Here is a 19,203-nt window from a genome sequence, read left to right on the forward strand (position 1 = left end):
CATGGGACACCAGGAGCCTGCAGAAGCCGAGAGCATTCACAGAGCAAGGAGCTCTCCCCTGCCCTGAAGGCCCCTTGCTGACACTCAGGCAGGATGAAATGAGAAGTCACCAGTTTCCCCTTTCATGCATTTCGCATCCTGGGGCTCTGTGCAGGGCGGTAGCAGGGAATGGGGATTTTGTTCAGGTTCTCCATCAGTGGCTCCTCCTGGCTGGGGGGTACCTGTTCCCCTAATCCTGAGCCTGTCCTTTCTTGGCTGGGGACAGGTCTTTATATGCTTTCTTGAATAAGAACTCAGACCTTTAATGCTCATTGCTGAACATCTTTCATAAACATGCAAGAAAAATTTACAAAATACACAAAAAACAGGACCTTAATTCTTATTTTTACCTGTTGGCATTTTCTGTTATCTTCTGTCTTCTATTTGTGTTCTGTTTCCTTGTTTTGTGCTCATCCTGAAAGCACCTAATAACTAAATTGATTTAGTCTCGACCCATACCTAAATGAGAACAGTCCAATCTCAGAAGCCAAGCTGTCAGTTCATTATATGTCTCTTTAATTGGGTTTATTTGGATTTAGGGAGCCAAATTCCTTACCTGTAGAAGCTGTTGACACTAGAAGATGATTTGGACTTCAAATTCATGTGCATTTTATTGTTGTATGTTATTTACTGGCTTGTTGAGCACCTTTAGTTAAATGCCACCTCACGGTGATGGATAGCCATTAAATTTGCATTAATGAACACCCCATCAAATGTATTCTGGAGTATGGCACTGGGCTGTCTTGCTTCAGATACCAACTTGCTTTGACCTTGGGTGTGTAAGGAAAACAGCCTGTGTCTTAAACGAGTACTGTAAGAGAGTGGGTTGATGATACCTACGTCAAATGATGCTGTCTCACTTCATCAATTCACACTTTCACAACAGCACTCAGAGATCTTTCATTGAAAGTGTAGTATGAAAACAGTATTTAAATCTGGATGGAGTTGTTTGATAACCCTTGGCATTCTGGATGCCGAACACTTCTCCAATAAAGGCTAAACATTTGTAAGGAAGGACAAAAAGGTCTGCAAATATTTACTTACACTTCTAAAAGCTCTCAGGATACATCTGCAGAGCAAAGTACTTAGTAGTGTGCTAAATAGCAGAAGGGGCAGCAGAGGTAGAGCACAGCCGTGCAGAGCAAGATCCCAGACTAGAAAAAAGGCTTTTTTTCAGCATGATGAAGATGCAGTCCTGCCTCTCCCAGGTCTCCTTTTTGCAAGCACCCAGGCAGGTCAGGTTTACTCTGTGGAGGTGTCCACAAAAAAAGAAAGTTGAAAATCATGAACATATATTCTATGGCAGGGGAATTTAAAATTTATTTCATTCATGTCCAAGCAGGGGCTGGAGGAAGAGTCCTGTTCCAGGGCATCTGCCCTGGAGCCCTGTAGGAATGTGACATAACTCATGACAGGTCAGAGAGCCTGGGACATTTGGATAAAGAGTGAGTGGCTGAGCAACAAATGGTCCTGGTATGTTCATTGGCATTTTTGAGCTGTGTTGTCTTGGCTGGCTGAATGCTTATGGATCGTCTGCCTGCCTAATGGAAAAGTATTTATTTCACTTTTGTTTATGGTCAGTATCTCCTAAGATCTGTTTTCTGTCTGCCATGTGTTGATCTTATGGTGTATGGACTGTGGAAATAATGAGGTAGTATTTCACCCCCTTGCAATACAGCTCGAAGCTCTGGCTCTCCTGAGCACAATGGAGGGATGACATGAACCCTTGAGGACCTGGGACTTCATCTGAATGTCTTGTCTTTATAGAACCTGGAAAGCTTTCTTATAAAGATATGCTTCTGAATCGGTCCTGAGGTAGTCAAAATGATCTTTTGATTCAGTGCCCAACCTCGGTGCTGATGGGCACGTGGAGAGACCGTGAGCAGGGTGGGTGAGGAAGCCTCATGTAGCCTGGCAGTCAGAGCCACTGTAGGCTCCAGTTTATACCACCTGAGGATCCAGCCTGTGCAGTCTGGTCGAACCTTAATTTCTGCTCGGATTCTACCTTCCATTAGCATTCTGTGAGTATTTCTTTGACAGGAGAAACTTTTATAAAAAAGGCAGCTGTGTTTTGGGTAAGGCTACGGCATTCAGTTCACCTGCAAACCTACATGCACTCCCAGGCATGCACAGAGCTTAATTTTGCATAATGACACTGGGTTTTAACCACGGCAATATACTCAGACACCTCAGTGTCAGATCCAGCTCCCTAAATGCCTCCCTCCTGGAAAAGCAACTACATTTCTGGAAAAAATGGAGAGGAGAGGAGAGGAGAGGAGAGGAGAGGAGAGGAGAGGAGAGCAGAGCAGAGCAGAGCAGAGCAGAGCAGAGCAGAGCAGAGAAGAGAAGAGAAGAGAAGAGAAGAGAAGAGAAGAGAAGAGAAGAGAAGAGAAGAGAAGAGAAGAGAAGAGAAGAGAAGAGAAGAGAAGAGAGAAAATAAAAGAAAAAAGGAAAAAAAAAAGAAAAAAAGAAGAAAAAAGAAAAGAAAAGAAAAGAAAAGAAAAGAAAAGAAAAGAAAAGAAAAAAGAAAAGAAAAGAAAAGAAAAGAAGAGAAAAGAAGAGAAAAGAAGAGAAAAGAAGAGAAAAGAGAAAAGAAGGCAGCCATTTCTCTTACCCACCTTCTTTTCTGTGCAAACCAGAATGAAATAATTCTCCCAAGCTTTCTCCACTTCCACCTCCTTGGGCTGAGCTAGGGATAATTTGATCTCCTGCTCTCAGCATCACTTTTAAGAGACCATCTCTGAAGAAACAATCCTACCCAACAATAATTATGCTTTCAAATTAATAGTCGCTTGTTACTGGAACCTGACGTACTTCATCGAATTTTGGTGCTGTTCCCTGTAGTCTGACTGAAGATGTGTGTGGCTGACATCTGTCAGGGAAGATGCAGGAAGGGCTGATCCTGCCTTGGGGCAAGAAAATAAACGAGACAATCTCCTGAGCCCCCCTCAAGCCCTGTGCTCCCTCCTTGCAGGAGTCACACACATGCTTTGCCAAGCTCTTTGTATTTAACAAGAGAGAAGAAAAAGCCCTGTCATATGACAGTGAAACGGCACTGCCGCAAAGCTGAGAAAACATCCTTCTTCTGTAGAAATGAAGAAGAAAAATGCAGCTGTCTGTATTTCAGAGTTTTTATGGACACTGGAAGGTAGTCTCCTTTCTATCCTCATGGGATCCAAAACTTAAAGCCATTTAAATGAGAAACTTAAGAAAGTTGTAAGAGGGGAAAATATTTTACTCATTTACACCCCCCTCCTTTTTTTTTTTGAACATAAATTCAGTTTGGGTACAATACACATGAAGAACTTTAATACTCCCTTTCCCTCTCATCTACATTCAAAAAAAGGAAAACATTTAGGGATGGAGCCAGAGTATGATCTTGATTAATACATCCAGATGTAATGCTGAAGTAAATCTCATGCTATAAATACAACTGCTTTGGGCTCCCACTTGTGTAACAGATAGAAATCTAACACAGGGGCTCCAAAAAATTCTCCTGCACCTTCCAAGGCTCAGTCATGCCCACATGCAAAGTCCAAAATAAATTGAATTTACTGGAAAATCCCCAAGATTATGTCTAGAGTGATTCCAAGACTTTTCTGTTTTCCAATTCAAATGAGCCCTATTACACATCGGGAATGTCTGGAGGAGAAATACAGCCTATTTCATAAAGCCTTATTATATATTTTAATGCACACAAGGTAAACATGAAAATGTCTCTTGGGCACTTTGTTGTTTCAGTTTTATAATTCCATGTGTTCTTTGGTTACTTATGAGAAGTCTAAAAAAAAAAACAAAAACACTTATTTTTTCTCTGCAAGGGCTACATCTGCCACGTCAGACAATGTACTTCATGGGTGCGTTTTAGTCATTTGGTTAGCTTTGATCTGACAAAAGCATAACAAGTTGGGATGAATCAAGTAACGTCATTCAGGAAACAACCCCCGACCCAGGTGGCAATGAGCTTGCTGCAGGCAGCCATCTGCCCCAAAACTGATGTTAAAAACTTTATTTCCTGGCTTCGCATAGCCTCCAACATCAGGAGCTGTGAGTTCCCTTGGGCTTTGCTTCCAGCGCCAATGGATGTCCAAAGCCACATATACATTTGTCACCTTTGCACCTAAGGTGGGCAGTGCAAGGAGAAAATTTGTTGAAGAGATTTGTGTTTCAGGGGCCCAGTTCATCCTTCACACAATGCAGGGAAAAACAGTCAGCTTCCAGAGAGATACCAGAAACAAAATACATATTCCTCAAGCACTGCATTAGTGATAATAAAGCATGCAAATAAGTCAGTTACTACCATCGTGCCCTGCATGCATCAGCAGGCTCTAATCACCCTGATGAGCCTCGCCTGGGCCACCAGCCCCTTGCCCAGGGCTGTATTTAAGCTCAGGCCCTTAATCTCACTCTTTTTTTTGGAGTAGTGCTGTGTATGTGCTGCACCTTGTTCCTTGCTGTCTGCAGCCTGACTGCCTGCCGTGGTCTTGGCACTTCCTCACCCTCGTGAATCATCGCAGGAGCAGGTATGCAGACCCGTGGAGATTGAAATGCTGGGTAGGGAAACACGCTGACCTCTGGGAGGTGTCCTTTCCATGAGCAGTGTGAGAGATCCCCGTGGGTGTGGATCTCTACAAAGCCATGGTGAAAATCAGGAATGAATGGTAGCAGGCCCCTGAGCTGGGAAAGTGGTATTTTAATGCTTTCCCGGCACTGAAGTGGGCATGGGGTGATGCTGCTGTGTCTTGGTACTGCTGGAGGCTGGTGATCTTCTGACAAGGTTGCTTTTTAGTGGTAGTCACATTGCATAGACAGCTTACTAAATGCAAAGCAATACCCCCTTTTTTAAGGGGCAGAGAGGTGCAGTACCATAATGCTCAAACATCTGTTTCATTTTGCATTTTCAGTTCTAGCTCAGATAATGGGAGCTTTCACACAGGAATGAAAAAACAGCAAGAGTCCCCATTATTTACCAATCTATAGAGGTATAAATCACAGAGCTGGTAAAGCCTTCTTCCTGTGTGATTTGGGTTTTATGGGTTATTAGTGTAACTGGCTTGTGATGCTCTTCTTTTCACTTACAAATGGCACCGCTTCATTTATTGTGGGTGGGATTGATTCCCTTCCCAAGGGGTCCCCATTGAACCTAGCATTATTTGCACCAAGCATGGGAAGAGAGGTGTGATTTCTTTAGTCCTGTAAAACCATTCTTTAAGGCTTGGCTTTGTGTTCTCCACTGCAGAGCTCCCTTGCAGGCTGATAGTTACTGTGGGACTAGCGGCTCCAGTAGGAGCTAAAGGGTTTGTGGGGGTGGGAGAGCTAAATATCACTGCCCATGTGCCTGCTTAGTTGTACTGAAGTTAATGCTACAGGCAGCGCTGCCTAGTCTGTGATTTGTAAGGGAGTTTCAGGGTACGTTGGCAATATAAAGAATAACTCTTCTAAGAATCAAGGATTTCTTTTAGCTCCTTTAAATGTCTCTGAGTGAGTTGAAGTCCTGCAGCATGAATTCTTTGCTCTTTTTTGGCAAGTGGTTGGGAACCGCAGGGTCTGCCTCTGCTGCCAGCAAACGGCTGCGCCATGGCACTGCAGGGTGCAGCTCACCTCTGCGGCAGGTCCCTTGGGGGTCTGCAGGTGCAGTGCTGCTGCTCAGGGCTTAGTGTGTTCAGGCAGGGATTACACCCGGCTGTGCAGACTGCCTGCTCCAGTACTCGTGGGAAGGTGCTGTTAGAGCTCTTCAGGGATCTTTGCTTAGGATTTTTAGTTTGCTCTTTCACCTTGGTAGGTTGCAGGACATCTGATGTTCTTGGGTCTAGCGTAGGGATGCATTGTAGTTTCCTCTAACCTGAAGCCTCATGTATATGGTGTAAGATCCCCAAGTGATTGCTTACTTAATAAATTTGTGCAGCTGTTCAGCATATGGATTTTCTCTTGTGTTCTTCTAGAAAGGGATAAATTGAATAGCTTCCAAAAACCTGTACTGCAAACTCTGTCTTACTTTAAAAAGCAGATCTAAAAGGGAGAATTTTGTCAATAATGTTCTCTGCAGTGGAGTCTCATTGAAGATGCTTAAAGGTCTTCCCAGATAACTCTTCCAGTGTGAAACAGTGACAGATAAGGTAAATAAGAGTAAGTTATAGGAGCAGTGAGAGGGGCAGGAAGGAAGCTGCAGGAGAGGAAAGAGCGATGATTTGTCTTCAGTTGAGTCAGTTCTGATGCAGCTTTGATGCTTTTCATTCCCCCACAAGGGGAATGGCAAGGGCTGCAAATATAAATATTCATTTTCCTTCTCCAAGAAAACTGTCACTGGACAAACCAATCTCAGGAAGAAAACTGCTGTTTTCCAGGTGGGGAAGCAGCTCTGTGGTATGAACTTTGTCCTGAGAATCAGGCACTGAAGATAACTTTTTTTTTCTTGGACTAGAGATGGCCATACATTGCACATAGATTACAACAGCCTGCTGAGCAGCAGTGAAACTGCACAAGCTAGTGATTTTGCAAAGTGGACAGCAAAGTTGAGGGTACTGGGGGCATAAAGTTGGCAAATAATTGCACTTCTGGCATGTTTCATAGCAACAACAAAGATCCTCTGTTTTATAGTCAGGGTGTGGATTATACACAAGCCTGCTCTATAGTTGGTGAAGAATTGCACCTGAGAACACAGCATGAGCAGGCACGTAATAGTCAAAAACAGCTAGTGGACTTCTTTACTTGCTGTGGTCTTCTATATTGGCAGTCAATGTTTTCATTGATCCCTCTTGAAAGCCTGTCCTTGATGAAGGTGTTAAACTAAAACACAGTCCTACAAAGCTGATGACTCCTTCCTACCCAGTTTGGCCAGGGGATGAGTCTTCCTTCACATCGCTGCTTGTCTCAGAACAGCCACCAGTTAATCCATGGTTCTTCTGAAACACAAGATGCATGTTGACATGACCATGCCAGCACCTTCTTCATCATCTTCCACCTGGATTTTCTCCTGCATTTTGCTGTACTATCAGTCAAGTAGGGATGTCTTTCTTCTGCCAGCAAAGTACTGTCAGCTCATTCTGTGCTCAGTGGTGAGCTAAAATGTTACTCACTAAACTCTTCAAGTCAAAAACAGCAGCGAAAAAAGTTCCCAGACTGCACTCACACTTCTGCACGCATACTGACTGTTTTGATTCTTACTTACTGCACGTGGCTCTGCTTTGGCATGAGGCATCCTGCTGACTGGCTTGAGACTGCACAGGCTTGGAGAAAGACGTTTGCAATGGCCTCTCCTACACTGCAGTTAGAAGGGCAAGGTAAACACACAAAGGAATTTTTCTTTCCATTGATTTTTTTTTGGACCTTATGTACATCATTTGGAGACGGCTTTTGTGTAACCTGAAATCATTCCAGTGCTCAAGGAAAAAAAATATCCCCAGCTTAAAAACACTGCATGCTGTTGTGTTGGACGTAGCATTCTGACGCCTACTGTGAAGGTCAAAAAGCAAAAGCTTAGCCCCCCTGCCAAGGGTCATGCTAACAAAAGCTAACACTGACAGACCTAGAAATGAAGGCTCAGCTTACGTGGTCCAGGTGATGTCAAGTTGGTCTTTCTCATCTGTGCATACACAGAATGAGAGCCTTGACTTAGCCTTGAAAAGATGTCCTCTGGGGGTGAGCAGCCCTGCTAGAAAGGCATCCATTCCCTCTGTTCAGCTCACAGCTCTGGCAGAAGCTGCAGGTCACCCTGCGGCTGGAATTCTGAAGCACTGGGACATGAAGGGATGCTTGGAGACCTCCTTTGGCTGGTTTCACAGCTCTCATACGGGCACTGGGTTGGATTCACAAGCAGCTCCTACTGACTTCTACCTTTTGGTCTGAAAGTTCAAATTTTTATATGCTCTTGCAAATATTGTGTTGAATTGGGTGAAATTCATGACAGGCAAGGGAAAACCACGCGGATTTTTTCAGTCTTCTGACTGCAAGTTAAGGATGTTCAAATACTTCATTTCTCTTAATGCAAGGATCTTTCTAACTTCCAGCCTAAACTTACTCTCCCCCCAGGCCATCATTTTTCATTTGTTCTTTTGTCACTGTTACATTTTATATCTGTGGTGAGGACAAATTGTAGATTTAATTAGCATTGCTGCGAAGTTTTGCACTAGGTACAGATGGAAAAAACTCACTTGCAATAATCACAATATAGTTACTGCTTTCATATGATTAGCTGAAATTACATTGATTTTCCTCTTGCCATACTCTGCGTAAAAGTACCTTTTTATCAACAGTATACACAAATGTTACTCTAAGGGGGGTTGCTGGTGTTGCTCCGATTTAAAACAAAACAAACAAAAATAATAGCTTGTTTGTAAATATGCCTTACCATTTATAACACTGTCTATTACTCCCTTTGTGACAGTTTGGAACAAAACAGCTGAGGAGGACATGGAGATGTGTAAAACTACAGGAGGGAGGGAGGAGATGGATAGAGATTGATTGCTTACTGTTTCCCCTGGTGCAGGAATTAGGGGGCTTCGTGTGAAGCCAGCAGAAGCTGGCTCCAAAACAAAGATGAAGAGGTGGTTCTTCATCTCTAACACCTGGGTTAGCTCACCTCCAGGGAGTGGGGCTGCAGGCATGGCAAAGCTGTGATGGCAGCTGGGGCTTTGCAGCCCTGCTCTGCAGCAGCCTGGTTACAGCTGATACAGTAATTTTCCCCCCTTCCAGACATGCAATGAGCTGCTTTGCTTTATTATGTGCATATATCCTTCCTCTGATGCTGTTCATATACGTAACTTGTCTAAATGGAAGTAAAGCCCTGAGGTTAAGAAGTGTTTTAAAGCCAGAAGACTTACAGGGGTGAATGGGAGAAATTTTAAGAGCATGAAAGCACCTCCATTGATTTCAGTAGCAGTCAGCTTTGTAAAAGTACCCAATTTACAAGTGTAAATAAATTATTTCAACAGTGTGAATCATTGCAGTTGTATATATCGAAATTCTAACTAAAGAGGGTTCTTTTTGCTCTGACAACTTAAAAGCATTTAAAAGTACTAAGGAGCTATTGTTTGTATTATCACAGTAAAATAAAGAAAACAAAGTTTACCAAAGCTATTCCAAGGTTAACTCTTGCTAGCAACGTGTCGTCATTCCCACATTTTTCCTGAATAAGCTTGATTAGGAAATGCCAGAAAATCTCTTTTCTTCCCAGTACAAGCCTGTTCTTACAGTCCTGCTGTTAGGCAGGGGCTTGTGCAAGTGCTGTTCCTCCCATTCCACCTTCAATGTCATTGTGTCAATGCTGGCTTGCCCTCTGTTACAGGACTCGGGGCAGAAAGCCTACAAGTATTCAAGGAGAAAAGTGTTGATCCTCCACAAAACATGGAGAGAGATGGATCTGATGCTCCTAGGCATATCTGTTCATTTGATGCTCAGGAAAGAAAAAAGGAAGGAACAAACAAAGGATTCTATGCTGATGGTTTTCTGCAAATGGACTTTCTCTCAGCCCTGCTTCCTTTGCTAAATCTCTGGGGCAGAGAAACGGGAAGTTAACTCAGGAGTTTACTCTGAGTAAAATAAAATCACGTAGTGTTTCTGCATGCAGATTTACACCAGTACAGTGTTGTTGGCTTCTTCTAGAAACTCCCACTTTCTCTGCAGAGAGCTCAGTACCAGCTCTGGCTTTGTAAATACAGAAATACAGCTTTGGTCCAAATGCTTGGGAGCCTCTGCTGCTTCATATACAACTTCGGAGGTTTGGTTAATGCTCCAAAGCACAGCATCAAGACCAGTGTAAACTGTGTGGTTAATGACTGGTGGTAGAATATATGCTGGTATTTTATTTTATGAAGGATCACTGGAGTGGGAAGTAGGGTGGAGAAATAGAATTAATGTGTGTGCTCCGGTATTCAGGGATGGCTGTGACTGAGGAAGCTCCCATGACTAAGGAAATGGCCTTCTTCACTCATCGCTGGCCTTTCTCTGGCCAGGTAAATTCAATTACTTGAAGATAATGAAGTCCAACTCTGGAAGCAATTATGTGGATTCAGTTCTCATTGAATAGATTGAAAATTGTTTCTGAAAAATCTTTTGGGAATCTAGAACTGGCATTTTCAGGGCAATGTAGTAGCTGGCCTTTCCAGTTGGTATCTGTGGCACATTGGTGATATCATAATAAAGTAAGTGATAAGGTGGGTTCACAGGTGGGGATTTCTCTGGGAGTTTTATGGATTCAGTTAAGGAGGTATTGATCTGCTCAGTAAATGCTGAAATTTTTGAGATTCTTCACATAGCTGCAGTTGGGAGAGCTGATGTCCAAAATATTAGATGTTTTCCTGATATGTGCAATATATTTTAGACTAGAACTATTTGTGTCTTAGTAAGTTTTTCCGTGGTATAGGCCAGCTTGAACACGAACTAAAGCCACAAAACACTGTAAGGCTGTCCCAGGACTTCCCATTTTAACACCTTTTAAGCTGCTTTTAACTGAAACTTTCTGCTGGGAACCTCTCTTTCTGAATCCTTTTTGAAAGGTCTGGGCAAAAGTGACTGGGCAATAAGTCAATGGAGAAATTATTACTTAGTGAGTGTTAGGAGTGTCTTCTGGTGCTGATGAAGGAGAGCTACATGCTGGAAAGTGGTCTTGCAGTTTCAGGGTGACCACAGTCACGATAGCTCCACCTGACCCAGAGCTGGGAGGGGGACAGCACTGTCCTGGGAAGAGGGATTCTCCATCACAACCTGTGCCTGTGGCCTGGATAAGGAGCCCAAAGCCTTCATGGAGCAATCCTGGCTCTGCGGAGAGACCCAGCTGCTGGGCAGAGGGCAAGCTGGGGGTTTGGCGCAGGGGGAAGCTGGCACAGAAAGGTTGGGGGGGGGGGGGGGGGGGGGGGGCAGAGCAGGGCTCCACAGGGGTGGAAGATTTCACTTTGGGAGAAATGGACAGTGGAAGCAAGAGGTTTATTTTTAGTATTTCTGTTGGTGTGGATCCAGAAAGCCAGATGAGGCTTGTTCTGATAGGCAAATGTGTTTTAACTGGCTTCAGCAAACCCATATGTACATCTGAGGAGTTATGTTTCCCCAAAGTAAATGCTCCTGATGTGAGCTTCCAGTCTGAAAAAGTGGTTTAGCTACAGGACCTTTTTGGTAAGCACATCTGCTCTACAAATTTGTGCAGCGTCACATCTGCCAGATAATTTAGCAAAACCTGCAGAGGTCTGGGAAGGGAGGGAAAAAAAGATGGATTAATTTCTGGCTTGCACCGTGCCAACAGAATGAACTCAGGACAAATTGTGGCTTGAAGCTACCTAGAAGATACCTAGATTTTATCACCATACCTAGCTTTTATTGCTGTGCAACTGGGTAGTTCTGCTGAGCAGCACATTGAGGAGAAGAGGAGTAAGAGGAGTGCCAGAAGAGAGACCTGAGCCAGGGTCTGAGACTTAGGGACACTGAGGAAGATCCTGCAGCCCGCTGAGTACAGGATCACTCTGCTTTGACCTTACCCAGAGGTTCATGTGCTGTTACAAGGCTTTTTTTGTAAGAATATTTGTAAAGGAAAAACCTACCACAACTACTACCAGCACTCAAACTGTGTGCCTGAAGACCACCTTCTCAGTGACTCCTGTCTGACCCCAGTCCTAGGGGCATCTCAGTAGCTTCTGTTCCAGCTGGTCCTTCACCAGACCACAGCAAATTCCCTACACCTGGCGCCGTATCTTAGCTCTGCAGCTCATTGTTATCTCTGGACTGATCCCTACGTTTCCCCTGCTTTCCAACCCAATCTCCAACACGAGTGCTGGAAGCTGACAAGGAGGAGGAAGAGGAAAGGTGCCATCGTGGGAGATGCAGGGGGGACTTTGGGGAAGAGCTGGAGGGAATGAGAAATAGGTTGTGTTGTCAGTGCAGAGATTTCAAAGGGTTTCTTGTAGAGCTGTTCCTTCTGCCATCTCTTCCCAGTTATGCACACACCCACATGCAAGTGCTCCTGTGTCACTGTTTACTACTTAGCCTGTGACAGGGAAAGTATTTCTCTCCTCCTAGGCTACAACAGCCGACAGTTAGCCTTCAGTAGCATAATGACCAGCCAGTGTGAAACTGTTAAAATTGCCTCATAAATAACTCTTAATGCACAGAGAACCAGGAGTTGTTGTTGCTCATAGATAAATTACTTGCTGCCATTATGGAGCATTAAACCATGGCTAATATGGAGGTCTCCGTAGGGGTTTCATTAAACACCAGAGGTTTCCTATAGATTTAACCATCGGGGAGCTACACAGCTCTTGCTGCTTGTCAGCTCTGCTATGTTAGAGGTTAGGCACTTCTGCACAGGAGGACCAGGGATGCTAATGGACAGGAAAATACCTCCTAACGAAAAAAATAAAATTAAAAAAATAAAAAATCCCAATATTGCTAAGATTCAGTGGCAAAATATTGTTTGTAGCAAGCTTTTTGTTCCCTGTATAGTTTGGAAGGTGGTGTTTCTTTTTGCACTAAGGGAGTGTGATCAGAATTGGATTTCTTCCAGTCAAGAAGCAGGAGAAGGGTAACAGTGCAGGCTGGTTTTTAACATGGCAGTTTCCAAATTTCTGCAGTTAGCTAGGTTGAAAGAGACGTGCTGTGATGTGATCGTGTGTTGCCAGTTGCAGATCAGAGCTCCTGCCAGAATGTCTACCCATGTCCCCATCACGCCCCCACACTGCCTGGTGGATGCCATCTCTGCCATCTCCTCACCTACATCCCCATGGCCGTGTGACCCCCCTGGCCCAGGGCTTCAGCTGCCAGCTTCCTTCCACCCAACTGTTGCCACTGAATGGTGTTAGAAGTCCCGAGACTCCCTGGGATCAAGGGAGATGAGAACTGAACCCCGTGCGTGGTCTGAATTCTCCACCGGTTGTGGACTGCATTGCGGTGACAGTGCTGTGCCCAATGTCACTGCTCCTGGACCGGTGCTGGGCAGGGCAGCTTGCAGCGTGCAGGCTGCTCGTGTGTGTTCGTGCTTGCAGAGCACGGATGCCCTCCTACAGCTAAGGCCAGAAGAACAGATGGTGCCCACCAGATGAGATTTGGGAAGGCTTAATGACCACTATGAAAGTATTTATAGCTTCCTCTTGTAAGAAACTTTTGGTAAGCAATTACCACTGGTACTAACTGTATTTCTAAAGTGTGCTTTTCCATTTTTATGACCTTTTCTATTGCTGCTGTAATATACATAATTTTAATACTAAAATCTTTAAATCTCTATTTATTTTTTAATATGCTCAGTATTAGTGTTATGTCGAATATATGTCGTCTTTGGCAGTCTAGTGAAATTGTTCTTATTCTCAAAGCTATTGTAGCTGTCATTCACATGTAATTAATGTGACTACACCATTGATGACTCTACTGACATTAATTAGAGGTGTGAATAGGAATTCACACCCAGCAATGTTCCCCATTGGGTCTCCATTTCTCTCCTTCCAACCCACTGTTTCAGCTGAGCAGTGGGTGGACAACAGCAAAGTAAGCACATAAGTGTGATCTCATTGTGGCTCCAGGAGCACTGCATCCACAGGAAAACTATAGCTTTTCTTCTGCATGGTTAGTACCTGCTAAAAGTTGTACCATTTTATGGGCTGAACAATGCACTTTGTGGTGTTTAGATAACTGAATGCAAAAACGGGAGAGCTGTCGTGTCACCAGCGCAGCCCTGCTGACATCCAGCCATCCCTGTCCTTCTGTGTTTATATAGGAAAACTGATGAATAAGTGAGCCTTGCTCGTGCACCTTTCTGTGCAAGAAGGTGCAGCTGTGGCTGGGATACTAGTGTTATATTGGATGAGTGCCACCACTGTCACCATCTTACAGGTGTCAGAGCACTAGCTGTTGGGAGGGGATTGGTACTGATTGGCAGATAGTCTGAATCTTATTCTATGAGTGCTTAAGCTCTCTATAGACTGACCAAGTGTTCTTCTGAGAGTTGTTCAGGGTACCCATGCTCCAGCTCCAGCCACCCAAGTGAGATGAGCTGGTCCCCATGGCAGGGAGGGAGTGCTTATGGTGCACACCTGCCTTGGTCTGCTGGCAGGAACCTGCCCCTGCTCCCTTCTGGGCAGCAGAAAGGGCTGTGAATCACACTGGAAAAGGAAAAAGGATTAAGATAGGACATGGCTGGGCAGTGCTTATGAGTCTCATGGTTTAAGCATAGCATGAGCATCCCTCTGGAATAACCAATTTGTTTCATTGATCATCTAGAGAAACACAGCTTCTGGCACTTGGAAACTAAATTAGGTGATGTGATTACTCCTTTAAATCCAAATCAGATGCTAATCCTTCAGGCACCCTGATCTTTCCAGCTTCTCTTCCATTCCATCCTCAAAGTACAGATTAAAAAGGTGAACTATTATTACTTAAACAGTTTTAAAACTCTGATTATTCTCTGGACTCCCCATTTCTGCCTCAGCAGGATAGAAATAATGTCCACTGAGTCTGGAGCAGACCCAGCCCCTTCCAATAGAAAAAAGCCACGTGAGATCTGATGGGAGAAGATAGAGGGAAAAATAATTAACTGTGCTACGAAGTAATCAAGAATTGTAATCCTTACCTGCAGCTGGGCTGTGTTTAGCTGATACGAGGAGGACATCATTCAGTTTAACCAGTCCCAAAGCATCCCCCAGTGTCCTGCCAAGCCCTGCCTGAGATTTTGTCCTTGGTTCCGTTCCCTGGGCTGAAGGGGGCAGGATCTGGCCTGGTGTTACCAATTCTAGGTGATTTTTTTTTCCCCTGTTGTGAAATACTTATGTAAAAGCAGGTAAAGAGAATGTGTAGAAATACTGCGGGTCTTCAGAAATGTTTTATTCCGGTATCTGCATAACACAGTCTGCCCTGGTGAGGTTATTGCAAGGAATAACTTATGAAAGAGCATTCAGTGGCTAGTTATTTTAAAGTGCTCCCAATCTTGTTTAGTTGTGATAAAGAGGATAAATAAAGAAATGCACATATTCACATTCACACAAAAGCCAAAATCACACGTGGCAGAGATAGTCAGAAACAATAAAGTCTAAGATTGAAAAACGAAAGAGAAGGACAAAGCCTTGTGGTTTAATATGAAGGAAAATATATGGCAGAATCTTTCATCTCTGACCATGTTTGCAGCAAAGTAATAAGATACATTGGCTCTGAATGGAAAAGATAAGAGACTAGGATAAACAAGCTTCAGTACAGCAATCATGGGAGCTAAATTATTGCCTTGTTTTTATTACTACAGGCACAGAAAAGCAGTGGGAAGATGGAGCTGCAGGGAAAAACTCCAAGAGCCAGCAGGATGGGCTGCTAATACTTGGGTATGTTTTTAGAAGGCTGAATGTTTGAGATTTTCCCCCTGCAAAACCACTGGAATAATGCTGCCTATGGATAGCTTGAATGCCTGGAAACAGTGGCTGTAGGTTACAGATTGTTGTACTTTAACCTGGCAGGCAGCTGAGCACTGCGGAACCAGGTGGGGGAGAGAATCAGAAAAAGGTAAAACTTGTGGGTCAAGATAAAGGCAGTTTAAGACAGGAAAGGCAGGGAAAATAATAAAAATGAAAAAAAAAAAAAAAAGATACACAATGTAATTGCTCCCCACCAGCTGACTGAAGCCCAGCCAGTCCCCCCCCAGTTTTATTATTCCCCATGGCGCCCTGTGGCACAGGATGTCCCTTGGGCCAGCTGTCCTGGCTGTGTCCCCCAGCCCCTTGTGCCCCCCCGGCTCACTGGCAGGGCAGCACAAGGAGCTGGGAAGCCCTGGGCTCTGTGCAAGAACTGCTCTGCAGCAACTGCAACATCCCTGTGGTATCAGCATTGTGCTCATTCAAAATCCAACACACAGCACTGTACCAGCCACATCAAGTTTATCCCAGCTGAAACCAGGGTGTAGATATGAATAAAAATGCTCGGAGAAAGGGCCCTCCTGAAGCAAACTTGTAGACCTGTGCAGGGTCTGGAGGTTTCTTTCTCCCATGTTAATGCTAGGGAAATAGAAATTAAACTAGAATGATGTTTTTAGGTGTGGAAACATACTGCAGAGTTCCTGACTTTTCATGCAGTTTCCTAAACAAGTAGGCTGATTTCTCAGCATTCTGAGTAACTTGTGAAGCCAAGTGGAAATCTGGAGACTGGGTCACTAATGTGAGAAGGGGCTGGGATGAAAGGCACCGTATGAAAGTTGCTGTCGTGGTTGCTTTGACATCCAGACCACCCCTGGACCTTATGCAAGTGTAAAGATACTGGCACTACTGGGCTTACTGGGCTCATATATCACAAGTCTGAACTTCTGAATTTTACCTATTATAATTAGTCCTTCTAGCTAAGGAAGAGCTTCACCTCAATCCTAGGACATGAGTTTCTGTTTGCCTGTGTTTCTTAGCTGGCTGCTGGGGGAAGAGTCAGGAAGCTTGAGGAGGCATCAGGCAGACATGGCAGGTGCAGCAGGGAGCTTTAGAGTCACAGCCAAACGTTTTGGCTTTGAGCCTCTTTTGGTAGCAAGTCAGATCAGACTTTGGCCAAAACTTCTGTGCTTTGTCTAACCCAGTTTAGGGGATGTCTGGATCCTGAGGCAACGTCCATCCATGCTCTTAATTCATTCCTGACATGATCCTGTTGTCTCCATGCTGGTTCCCAACACCCACCATTGTGCAAGGTCACTGATGTTGTGCTTCCATCCACACTCATTGTGCTAAGAGGTACCTGAGGATACAGTTTTCTGCTTATCATAACACAACTTTATCTCTGGGTCAGGAAACCTTGCAGCCCAAATTGTGATGCAGCTGATACTGCCTTACTGTTATGTTGTGCCTTCTGTCACAGTGACTGCAGTCTCCCAGGTTCTTTCTTACAGGAGGTCTCTTTATTTATCAGGGGAGAGAGAATATGACAAATTCAGCCAAATTTTGTCACAAGGAGCATGTAGATTTACCTAAAGAGCAAATCTTCCTGCTTTCCCCCTTTGCCACTAGTGCTTTTGAAGATCTGGCCTCTCCATCTCCCCTAAGTGGAATTGCTCAATAACCGTGTCTAAGTGCTTTCAATTTGGGCCATATTAAAATATGTGGATTAAAACAGCATTTCAAACAGTCTGAAAAAAAGGAACTACTGAGATGAAAAGAGTTCCTGGAACTGAATGCAGTTATATCAAGTGGTGCAGTAGCACTGACCCATCCAGGCAGCAGTCCCCGAGGTTAGGAGCAGCCCCAGGCTCCGAGGCTGGATGGACCCTTCCTACATTTTTTAAAAAGCAAGGCCTGCCACACCTCATGACCCGTTGTTCATGCCAGGATTATTCGATCCCAGCATCCCAACGCGTGGCTGTGGTATTTCCAGGAGTGACTTTTCCATCAGCTCATGATGCTCCTTTACCTGATACTTTCTCCTGTTTGGGCTTATGTCCATGATCTGCAGTCACTCTTCTAGGACAGGTCAGCTGGCCTCTAAAGGACAATATAGGTAAGTGTGTAATGTTGTATTTGGGTGCTAAAATCATAGCATACTTCAAAAAACAAAGTTTTCTTAAGCAAATTTCCTCGTTTACTGAGTGTATCATGATTTCAGGCATCTCAATTCCAAAACACTAGAGCTGAACATATTTTTTCATGTGAAGTGATTGTTTCTATGACATCAAAATATTTAATTCCAGTTTCATTTTTTAGAACCTTTTATTTCTCTTGAAATGCCCATTCAAGAAAAAAGCTAAGTGTTTCTCTGTACATCACCTCTATTTTATCAGATTGCTTCTTTTGTAAAACAAAGTTTTGTGTGGTTGACAAGCACGTTTAAATTTAAATAGCTTCTTTCAGTTTGAGATTTCTTTAATGAAAAAAAAATCCTGTGGGTTCTATTTAAAACCTGCTGTTATGTGCATTTAAAAAAAAAAAATCCAACCAAAAAGTGTCATGAACCAGAATGTTTTATTCACCCCGACATAAATTGCAGGTATAACTATGCCCGTGAGAAACAGTGAACTGGAGAGAATTTTTCAAGCACTTCACTGTGCCAAGAAAACTGTATACTCATCAGTTACTCCTGCCACAGCTCAAGATTTCTGAAGTAGAGGTATTAAACAGTTCGCAATAAAGTCCAGAGCCAGAAATCACCTCGTTTAAGAAGTTAACAGATTTCTACCCTGTGTGCAATGGCATTCTCAAAGAGGACTTTAAGGTCCTTTACAATAGCACTGGTTGCTTTCATATGTAGAGGGATGGGGGGGTTGGGGGAGGCTGGGACAAGAAAAGTGGGTAGAACCGATGCTGAAAATTGGTCTGGCCCTCGAAAGTCAGAAATTGGGGGCATAATTTCAGGGAACCCCAAACTGTGGGTGATAAGGCAGATCTGGAGCTTCAGTTCATAATTATCAACCCTGTGTGGGTTTGCCTGGGAGCAAACTTCAGTTTGGAGCATCACTGTGATATGCTCCCCCACAGTCAGGAAGGTTATTCCTCAGATTCTCCTTCCCTCAAAGACTGGCACAAAGCATCTTGACATTAAAGGATGTATTCTAAATATATGGAAATAAGTATATGGCATACACTGGAACACGTATTTCTGAATAGCATAAAATCCTGATAGTTTTCCAACATCTTAAATATAGGCTCATTAAACTGTTTTGCAGGTTAATGTTGTGAAGTTTGGGATATATCTTGTTTAGACAGAGGAAGGTTGGATCCTAGTCGCATGGAGATTTCATAGTGATTCCCATCTAGGCTAAGTACTACATATCCTTGCTCTCATGCCTGCACCTAATCACTTTGACTTCAAAAGAGACTTTCAATAATTACAAAAGACTCTGCAGATGGGGATGTGGAGCAGGGACCACAAAATGCATCACTGGAAAAAAGTCCTGGCCAAGTCTGCAGTAAATCTTAATGCTGGCTCTGGATGTAACAAGCTGAATTTTTGCTTGTTGACACTGTTGATTCAGGCTCATTTGTTTTCATCTCTAAACAGATTTCTGAGTTTTACCTGGACTGAAACTACTTCCAGAGGAGGGGTGAACATCAATGGTAAATGGAAATTATTTTTAGCCAGATTCTGGAGTCTTGATATACCTCAGTTTTCACTTTCTCAGCACATTTGTTCAATTTTATTAGGTCATTTAGCAAATAATTTTAATTTTCTGCTTAGATCTGAATTTCTGAAAGTAATGTACTGATGTACAGTTAATGAGTCTGCTAATAAGCTCCAAGAAAATGT

General features: G+C 43.6%; 1 long non-coding RNA gene across 1 annotated transcript; it reads left to right on the forward strand.

Annotated features, from left to right (window-relative positions):
• Window positions 1-4,548: 4,548 nt before the first annotated feature.
• Window positions 4,549-17,333, forward strand: LOC118176847. Its single transcript, XR_004755553.1, has 3 exons — window positions 4,549-4,562; window positions 15,245-15,320; window positions 16,550-17,333. It is a non-coding gene; the product is annotated as an uncharacterized LOC118176847 (long non-coding RNA).
• The last annotated feature ends 1,870 nt before the right edge of the window (window positions 17,334-19,203 follow it).

This window comes from Oxyura jamaicensis, chromosome 20, assembly GCF_011077185.1.
Source record: "Oxyura jamaicensis isolate SHBP4307 breed ruddy duck chromosome 20, BPBGC_Ojam_1.0, whole genome shotgun sequence".
Lineage (NCBI taxonomy): Eukaryota > Metazoa > Chordata > Aves > Anseriformes > Anatidae > Oxyura > Oxyura jamaicensis.